The following is a 9,636-nucleotide window of genomic DNA, read 5'->3' as shown; positions in this document are numbered from 1 at the left end:
CTGCTGTGAATCAGTGGTGGCTCGTGGCACTTTAAATGAAGGAGGATGGGCTCATTGTAATGGTATAAAATGGAACAGTATTAAACACATGGTTTTATTCCAGGCATAAATATCAGCTATCCTTCCCTCACCAGCTTCCACTCTGTGAATAAAGCCGGTATGTGTTATTGGGCGGAGCGCTCGGCTGGGACAAAGAGGAAAAACCTGAACACACACCCATCCTGTCTGTCTGGGATCTACCTCTGACGAGAGGTGTTACCTCAGATTCACTCTGTCTGTGTCGAGAGAAACTTCAGGAAGAATGATTATCCACGCACACCAAGAGTTGCTCAGGGAATAAGATAATATTTAGAAAACAAACTATAGTTTACTTAAAGAGAAAGTTTGACTTTTTTCATTAAAGGAGTGGGAGTCGAACTTGTTGACGCAGTGGAAGGTAAACGTTGAAATAACAATACTATACTATTCTCTTGTTTTAATTTTAGATGCTTAGTTTTTGCTTTAATTAACATAATGATGCTATGCCTCAGCCTCGTACAGTTCTGCACCGCAGTCTTCAAAACACAGACCCATTGTTCATAACAGTAAAGGCTTTTTAATTATATGAAGAGCCTTGGTCCTCCATGTTTTACTAAAGGACACCTTCCCTCTACAAAGATCTGTTGTATCCTAGCAGCGCTTCCCTTCTTTTCTACAAAGTTATCTCCCCACCTATGTTCAAGGCAACAAAATATGTGGTAAAGGTACTTTACAGCTGTGATTTAAACAGTACAGGCAGCCAATCGGGATGTTTAAACCACACAGGCAGCCAATTGGGATGTTTACCCCATTTTTATTAATTAAATGAGAAGGTTCTCTGGTGGCTTCAGCTCCTAATTCCAAAAACAATGCCCTAGTTTTAGATATTAACAGGTCTTTGATGAAAGGACGACTGTGTAGCTAGATCTAGCAGCAAATCAGAACTGCTAATCATAATATTACAATTAAAACGTATCTACCATGGTAAATGTCTCCACCGTACTGTGCCTAATAAGGGTTAGAATAGGGTTAAATTCCAGTGAGGTGAATTCTGTTGATTGTGGTGCTGAGTATGTGGGTGTGTTTCTGGTGTGATTTAGTCCATGCCTTCAGGTATAGGGTCACACCTCCTCTGTCACTAGATGTGGTTTATGCAACGTTCACGTGCTAGTCGGAACTCAGAAATTTCCGACATGCTAACTGGTTGTAGTTATACACGTGCTGCGATCAACGAATCAGTAAGTCCGAAATGTCAGAGTTTCCTAGTTCCGACTAGCATGTGAACGCGGCGTAACTCCATGTGTTCAGGTATAGGGTCACACCTCCCTCTGACGTCACTAGACGTGGTTTAGTCCATGTCTTCAGGTATAGGGTCCCTCTGTGATGTCACTAGACACATAATTTTTTATTGATTTACTGATATATTTATTAACAAATTAATTACCCCCCCCCCCCCCCTCTCGGCAGTGACCAGGCAGCCGAGACATTGGCTGATTACTATATTGATTGGCGGATTGATGGACTGTTTGATATTAACACATTTATGGACACCTTTCCCTCCTCTCTTTTCAGAGGTTACCAGACAGCCAGACAGACATGGGCTGCTGCTTCAGTGGGACTGAGGGGGACGGAGAGGGGGACACGAAGCACGGGGGGGACAACGGCTGTAAGACGTGCTGTCTGAAGACCAGAAACTGCCTGATGAGTGGAGAGTGTGGACGGGCTCTACAGATAGCCAACGTCTGTGCCATGTGTGGCATGTGCATCCGCATGTTTGTCTGTAAGTATTTCAGAGATGACAACCTCAGGGAAAATAAGGATACCAAAACACTAGCTCTGTCCCAGTGTACACACTAGCATACTACCTGGCCATGCATTCTGAACGCCAGCTCTGTCCCAGTGTCCATATTAGCATACTACCTGGCCATGCATTCTGAACGCCAGCTCTGTCCAAGTGTCCATATTAGCATACTACCTGGCCATGCATTCTAAAAGGTATGTTAGTATGAACATAGCGACTGTTTTATACTGTATGTTAATGCATCATGTAAGACACAATTAGCAATTTATGTTATGGTATTACTGAGAAAATTGACAAGTTGGCACTAACCAAAGACACATACAATGTTTTATGGCACACTATAACGCATCAATCAACGTGAATTAATAAATATTAAATGTGTTATGTACATTATGTAATCAAGATTCCTAACACAATGAATAAGTAATCAGTGTATCAGGAACAGAACTCATTGTCCTCCATACGTTCTCTCTCTCTCTCACTCTCACTCACACAGAGCTGCGACTCCATGAGATCAGACCTGCTCTCATTCCCATGGCAGCTGTACAGAGAGCTGTGAACAATCGGACAGGTATGCCACTCTCCCATGGGTGGGTCACCTGGGATCCAGCCAGGTTACAAAAGACAGACACACCCTGGACCTGCCCTGAGCCTTTCACCCAATAGGGACTCAGAATTCTGGATCTGCCCTGTGCCTTACAGCCAATAGACTCAGTACTCTGGAGCCAAGCAGGAAGGAATGTGAAGCGTATCCTGTAACTACTGTCCTTCTGCTATAAGAAATACTTGTTTTCCTTTTCTGTTGTAAAACATTTTGAAACGGTGTGCCCTAATGAACATCACCCTGTACTGCCTCTGTTTATCCAGAGCTCCACAGAGCCCCAGCCAGGGAGAGAACAGGCAGTAGGCTATGCCCAGCAGGCAGTATGTATGCACAAACACGAACACATTGCCACCAAGTAGACTTTTGAGAACTGGAACATCACGCAGGGAGTCTGAGAAACAAATTCATACCGGCGAAGAGACTGTACCACCGGGAACACTCAGATGTGAGGGAAATTATGTTTGTAGTGGAGAGGTGGGGGTGGGGTGGGGTGGGGTGGGGGGGAAACCGATACAGGAGATGAGAGAGGCGCTAGAGACAACAACATTTTTCATGCCAAATTCTCAATAAAACGGTGCTTACAGGATGACACCAGAATGTACCAGGTATAAAATATGCTAATCATTATCATAACATAGTGGTTTGGATCGAAAAGGGCTCCTAGGCTGCGTTCCAAATGGCACCCTATTCTCTTCATAGTGCACTACTTCTGAGAAGAGGATGAAACTACTAGATCAACTGACCATGCTGAAACCAACCTTTATGTCTCTCTCTCTCTCCTGTATATACAGTACATCTCTCTCTCTCTCTCTCTCTCCTGTATATACAGTACATGTCTCTCTCCTGTATATACAGTACATGTCTCTCTCTCTCTCTCCTGTATATACAGTACATGTCTCTCTCTCTCTCTCCTGTATATACAGTACATGTCTCTCTCTCTCTCTCCTGTATATACAGTACATGTCTCTCTCTCTCTCCTGTATATACAGTACATGTCTCTCTCTCTCTCTCTCTCCTGTATATACAGTACATGTCTGTGTGTCTCTGTCTCTTCATCGTTCTCCTTCAGTATCTAAAAACCAAGTGTTGAGTCCGATACAGAACTGTTCCATTCATAGACTGGACCGCTGTACCATGTTGACCTATTCTTCACTGCTGAGGTGAACCTTCCTTCTACCAAACTTTGTATTTTTATCTGTAAAAAGTATTTTCCAGCAATGCTCTTGTGCTCCTTGACAGTTCAATATGTAAGAAAATATATGTGCTTTTTTTAACGCTTGATGTTATGTTGTAGGGTGTTTATTGTGTCTTTTGGGGTGAATTGTCTTCATGATGCCTATTGGGATGATCACATTTATTGTCCTCAGATAATCATTTGTATACTGTACGTGTTGTAGCTGGTCGTCATGGCTCCCACCAAATATACAGGTGGTGTACCGTTCTCATGGATCCCACCAAATATACAGGTGGTGTACCGTTCTCATGGCTCCCACCAAATATACAGGTGGTGTTGAGCAGTCCAACAGATTCATGTATCATACAATTGCATGTTTAATCATTGATCGACTAATGGGGTTGAGATCATTAAAATTTGATTGGAAAATGTGTCCTTCCACATCAATACCTTCCACATAATAGCTCCACCTTGTCACCCTGCAGGGATTATTATTCAACTTTATCACACAAAAGAACGCATGAATTGGTCTAAAATCACTATCATTATGTAGAATTATTACCAATAGAAAAACTAACTGCTACCTTAGTATTATGCCCTCATTCATTTCTCATTCCTTTCAGACGGCTGAAATGTGTTCAACTCAAAATGTCTTTCTCCAGTTTCCATCCAATCTGTTTCCTGTCCAGCTGTCACCAACTCCATGGAACTGTCAGTTTAGTTGTGACCTGGTCTTTCTGGAACCAAGGTGCTTCAACCTGAACAACAGAACACAGCACAATGAGATGAGCTACCTCTGACAGTCTGACAGTCTGGACAGGACAGCTGCCTAAAGCTGACAGTTCTACTCTCTCACAGTAATGTAATGTCTGTCTTCAGTGTTGTAAGGTGTTGGGACTACAGACCTGAGAGGGGTGATGAGCTGTAAGGTGTTGGGACTTCAAACCTGAGAGGGGTGATGAGCTGTAAGGTGTTGGGACTACAAACCTGAGAGGGGTGATGAGCTGCAAGGTGTTGGGACTACAGACCTGAGAGGGGTGATGAGCTGTAAGGTGTTGGAACTACAGACCTGAGAGGGGTGATGAGCTGTAAGGTGTTGGAACTACAGACCTGAGAGGGGTGATGAGCTGTAAGGTGTTGGGACTACAGACCTGAGAGGGGTGATGAGCTGTAAGGTGTTGGGACTACAGACCTGAGAGGGGTGATGAGCTGTAAGGTGTTGGGACTACAGACCTGAGAGGGGTGATGAGCTGTAAGGTGTTGGGACTTCAAACCTGAGAGGGGTGATGAGCTGTAAGGTGTTGGGACTACAAACCTGAGAGGGGTGATGAGCTGCAAGGTGTTGGGACTACAGACCTGAGAGGGGTGATGAGCTGTAAGGTGTTGGAACTACAGACCTGAGAGGGGTGATGAGCTGTAAGGTGTTGGAACTACAGACCTGAGAGGGGTGATGAGCTGTAAGGTGTTGGGACTACAGACCTGAGAGGGGTGATGAGCTGTAAGGTGTTGGGACTACAGACCTGAGAGGGGTGATGAGCTGTAAGGTGTTGGGACTACAGACCTGAGAGGGGTGATGAGCTGTAAGGTGTTGGGACTACAAACCTGAGAGGGGTGATGAGCTGTAAGGTGTTGGGACTACAGACCTGAGAGGGGTGATGAGCTGTAAGGTGTTGGGACTACAGACCTGAGAGGGGTGATGAGCTGTAAGGTGTTGGGACTACAGACCTGAGAGGGGTGATGAGCTGTAAGGTGTTTGGACTACAAACCTGAGAGGGGTGATAATGTGCTGGTGTTTTATATGTATGTTATGCGTCCCAAATGGCACCCAATTCTCTGCATAGTGCACTACTTTAGACCAGAGCCCAATAGGGTTCTGGACAAAATTTGTGCACCTGGTCAAAAGTAGTGCACTATGTAGAGAATAGAGTGCCATTTAGGACGCAGCCATGGTGTTGAGGCTAGAGTGCACCTGAGAGAGGATGAGTCAAGTGATTCAGTGACAGATAATTCAGTCAGATGACGAATTATTGCTCCTAATCTGCTCCTAATCTGTTCCGTGGACTCAGATCAAACCTACAGCCACCACAAAAACAGCTATATCCCCTTGAAGTGGCTGCTTGCTGTCTCTTCTGACTTCTAAAACATGGCCTCGGCTCCTTTGGCTTTTAATGTTCGGTCTGGAGACATTCTCAACTCCATCAATACTCCTCTGAACCAGGGAATGAACTCACTTCACTCTGGTTCCTTGAGACATGAAACAGCTACTTTGGCTTGAAAGGGGAATTAGTCAAATTTAGTCTCTCTCTCTCTCTCTCTCTCTCTCTCTCTCTCTCTCTCTCTCTCTCTCTCTCTCTCTCTCTCTCTCTCTCTCTCTCCTCTCTCTCTGAGAAGCATATTCATTCATATATACAATAGCATCGGGGAGGGACATTGCTCATCTTTCATGCATAACACAGTGTTAAATGAGAACAGGGGCAGTCAAACAAATACTTTGTGCAATGAATGTATCCTGCATCCCAAGGCTCTCTCTGTCTCTCCTCTTCCCAGTAGCAGCAGCCATACTAAAGTTGAACACATGAATGTATCCTGCATCCCAAGTCTCTCTCTGTCTCTCCTCTTCCCAGTAGCAGCAGCCCTACTAAAGTTGAACACATACACCCAGCATGCATCACCAGAATACAAGGAAAATAAGAAAATTGTTACCCCTAAAAATAAAGAGAGAAATCAATGATGGGAAAAAGACCCTAATAGCCAGCAGAGAGAGAGAGAGAGAGAGAGAGAGAGAGAGAGAGAGAGAGAGAGAGAGAGAGAGAGAGAGAGAGAGAGAGAGAGAGAGAGAGAGAGAGAGAGAGAGAGAGAGAGAGAGAGAGAGAGAGAGAGAGAGAGAGAGAGAGAGAGAGAGAGAGAGAGAGAGAGAGAGAGAGAGAGAGAGAGAGACCCCATTAGAGTGTGTTTAATAGGAATCAGATCCTGGCTGTGCTCCAACACTGTTACCTGCTGAGGTCAGGCTGGAGACATGCAATTTACTAATAGAGTCAGGTAAATTGCAGATAAATCGCTGGGCCCTGAGAGTCTCTGCAATGGTGCTGTTAATTGCATATTTATAACACCATCGAGATGAGGGGATAGCTGGAGAATTACTGCTAGGAAATATGTTCAGACCCAGAGAAAAGGCTATTACTTTTCGCCCCATAAACACACACAGGTCGCCAAGGCCTCTGATCAAGTGAATGTCTCGTCTAGGCGAAATTAGCATAGGATTCAATTCCAAGAAAGCTATTAAGAGCTTTGTCTGGGAATCCTACTTTAATAAAGAAAGGCACATTTAGAAGGTCTGTAAGCTGATGATTACAAACAGTAGATAAATAGATACAACTAACCAGTCTAGTCTGCATTCCTTTTTGAGTAGTACTCTAGAGAGGAGGTCAATCTAGAGTACACACTCTAGAGATGAAGTCAATATAGAGTACACACTCTAGAGAGGAGGTCAATATAGAGTACACACTATGGAGAGGAGGTCAATATAGAGTACACACTCTAGAGAGAACAATATAGAATACACACTCTAGAGAGGAGGTCAATACAGAGTACACACTCTAGAAAGGAGGTCAATATAGAGTGCACACTATAGAGATAACAATATAGAATACACACTCTAGAGAGGAGGTCAATATAGAATACAAACTCTAGAGAGGAGGTCAATATAGACTACACACTATAGAGATGAGGTCAATATAGAGTACACACTATAGAGATGAGGTCAATATAGAGTACACACTTTAGAGATGAGGCCAATATAGAGTACACACTCTAGAGAGGAGGTCAATATAGAGTACACACTCTAGAGAGGAGGTCAATATAGAGTACACACTCTCTAGAGAGGAGGTCAATATAGAGTACACACTCTAGAGAGGAGATCAATATAGACTACACACTATAGAAAGGAGGTCAATATAGAGTACACACTAGAGAGGAGGTCAATATAGAGTACACACTCTAGAGATGAGGTCAATATAGAGTACACACTCTAGAGAGGAGGTCAATATAGAATAAAAACTCTAGAGAGGAGGTCAATATAGAGTACACACTATAGAGAGGAGGTAAATATAGAGTACACACTCTGGAGATGAGGTCAATATAGAGTACACACTTTAGAGATGAGGTCAATATAGAGTACACACTCTAGAGAGGAGGTCAATATAGAGTACACACTAGAGAGGAGGTCAATATAGAGTACACACTCTCTAGAGAGGAGGTCAATATAGAGTACACACTCTAGAGAGGAGGTCAATATAGAGTACACACTATAGAGAGGAGGTCAATATAGAGTACACACTATAGAAAGGAGGTCAATATAGAGTACACACACTTCATTATTGTATTGTTTCTGGGGCTGCATTCTGAATGAAGCATGATGTGTTACTCTACACTGAGTACAGATATGGTCCCTCACGCTCATGCTCTGTTGAGTGGAACATTAGTAGGGAGTATATTCTATTCTATTCTGTTCTATTCTGTTCTGTTAGTTCTATTCTGTTCTATTTTGTTATATTCTGCTGTGCTATTCTGCTCTATTCTATTCTGTTCTGTTCTCTTCTGTTCTATTTTGTTCTATTCTGCTCTGTGCTATTCTATTCTATTCTGTTCTATTCTGTTCTATTTTGTTCTATTCTGCTCTGTGCTATTATGTTCTATTCTATTCTGTTCTGTTCTATTCTGTTCTATTCTATTCTGTTCTGTTCTATTCTATTCTGTTCTATTCTATTATGTTCTATTCTATTCTGTTCTATTCCGTTCTGTTCTACTCTACTCTGTTTTATTCTATTTTATTTAGTTATATTCTATTCTGTTGTGTTCTGTTCTACTCTATTCTGTTCTGTTCTATTCTATTCTATTCCGCTCTCTTCTGTTCTATTCCACTCTATTCTGCTCTGTTCTATTTTATTCTATTATGTTGTGTTCTGTTCTATTCTACACAAGCCTGTGTCTCAAAGGCACTTCATGTTGAATCTGACATCTCCATTGGCCGTGCAGCATTTACGGTGATACGGCCTCTGCAGAAGTCAGGGCATTTATACTTCTTGTGCTTCGCCAAGCAGCGCAAAGCTGTTGTGAAGGAAGTTGTCAAGGAAGTGAGTTTGTGTTTATACAGGACCTCCCGCCCCAACCTACCATCAAACAATCATGTAAATGCGGAGCTATACGGAGCCCTCCGCATTGTTACAACATTTGGGAGGCGCACAGTGATGCGGTACAGAGCTCAATTTGGCCTCTGCATGCCTCCAGAGCCTCCGCAATTGCGTCACACCCTCCATACGGAACCTCTGAACACATTTTCGGATCAAGCATAAATTGGCTCTTACTCTACAAGCCAATCTGATATTGTACTGTGTCTGTCCATAGACTGATCATCATCATAGCTGTCTGATGGCTGAGAGAGAGGCCTTATTTAGAAGGAGCTGAAGCATTATGTGTTAGTCTTATAGATCTTGTGTCAGCAGGATTGGATTGGACTGGTGTACATTCTAATAATGCTCTTCATATTATTATGGACTATGGATTCAGACCAGATGTTTGTCATCTGCCAAACCTTCAGTCTCATTGGATCAGGTTATGGGCTACGTCCTCAAACCTGTTCCCTTCAGTCTCACTGGATCAGGTTATGGGCTGCATCCTCCAACCTGTTCCCTTTATTGTGCACTACTTTTGACCAGGGCCCATTTACCTTTTTAGAATTAAGACAGCTACTTCCGAGTACCTGATTGCTTATCTATGATTAAGCGTATGGCTCTGGTCAAACGTAGTGCACTATATAGGGAAAAGGGTGCCATTTGGGACGTACATCTGGTTTTTCATTATGGTTATTCTTAGGGCGCGTCAAACTCAGTAGCAGCAGTTTCTCAGAAATCCAGATTTATAGAGGGTTTCATAATCATAGATAAGCTTCTCGGAAATAGCTTGACTACATCTTCATTTCATAATCATAGATGAGCAATCTACCACTCCGAAATAGCCGTCTTCAATCTGTAAAAGCCTGTT

General features: G+C 43.1%; 1 long non-coding RNA gene across 1 annotated transcript; it reads left to right on the top strand.

Moving 5' to 3' along the window:
- The first annotated feature begins 262 nt into the window (after nt 1–262).
- On the top strand, nt 263–4,022 carry LOC311144682. Its single transcript, XR_014614518.1, has 4 exons — nt 263–436; nt 1,591–1,798; nt 2,316–2,868; nt 2,940–4,022. It is a non-coding gene; the product is annotated as an uncharacterized lncRNA (long non-coding RNA).
- The last annotated feature ends 5,614 nt before the right edge of the window (nt 4,023–9,636 follow it).

This window comes from Coregonus lavaretus, assembly GCF_964263955.1.
Source record: "Coregonus lavaretus genome assembly, chromosome: 2".
NCBI lineage: Eukaryota > Metazoa > Chordata > Actinopteri > Salmoniformes > Salmonidae > Coregonus > Coregonus lavaretus.
This window is presented reverse-complemented; position numbering and strand designations above follow the sequence as displayed.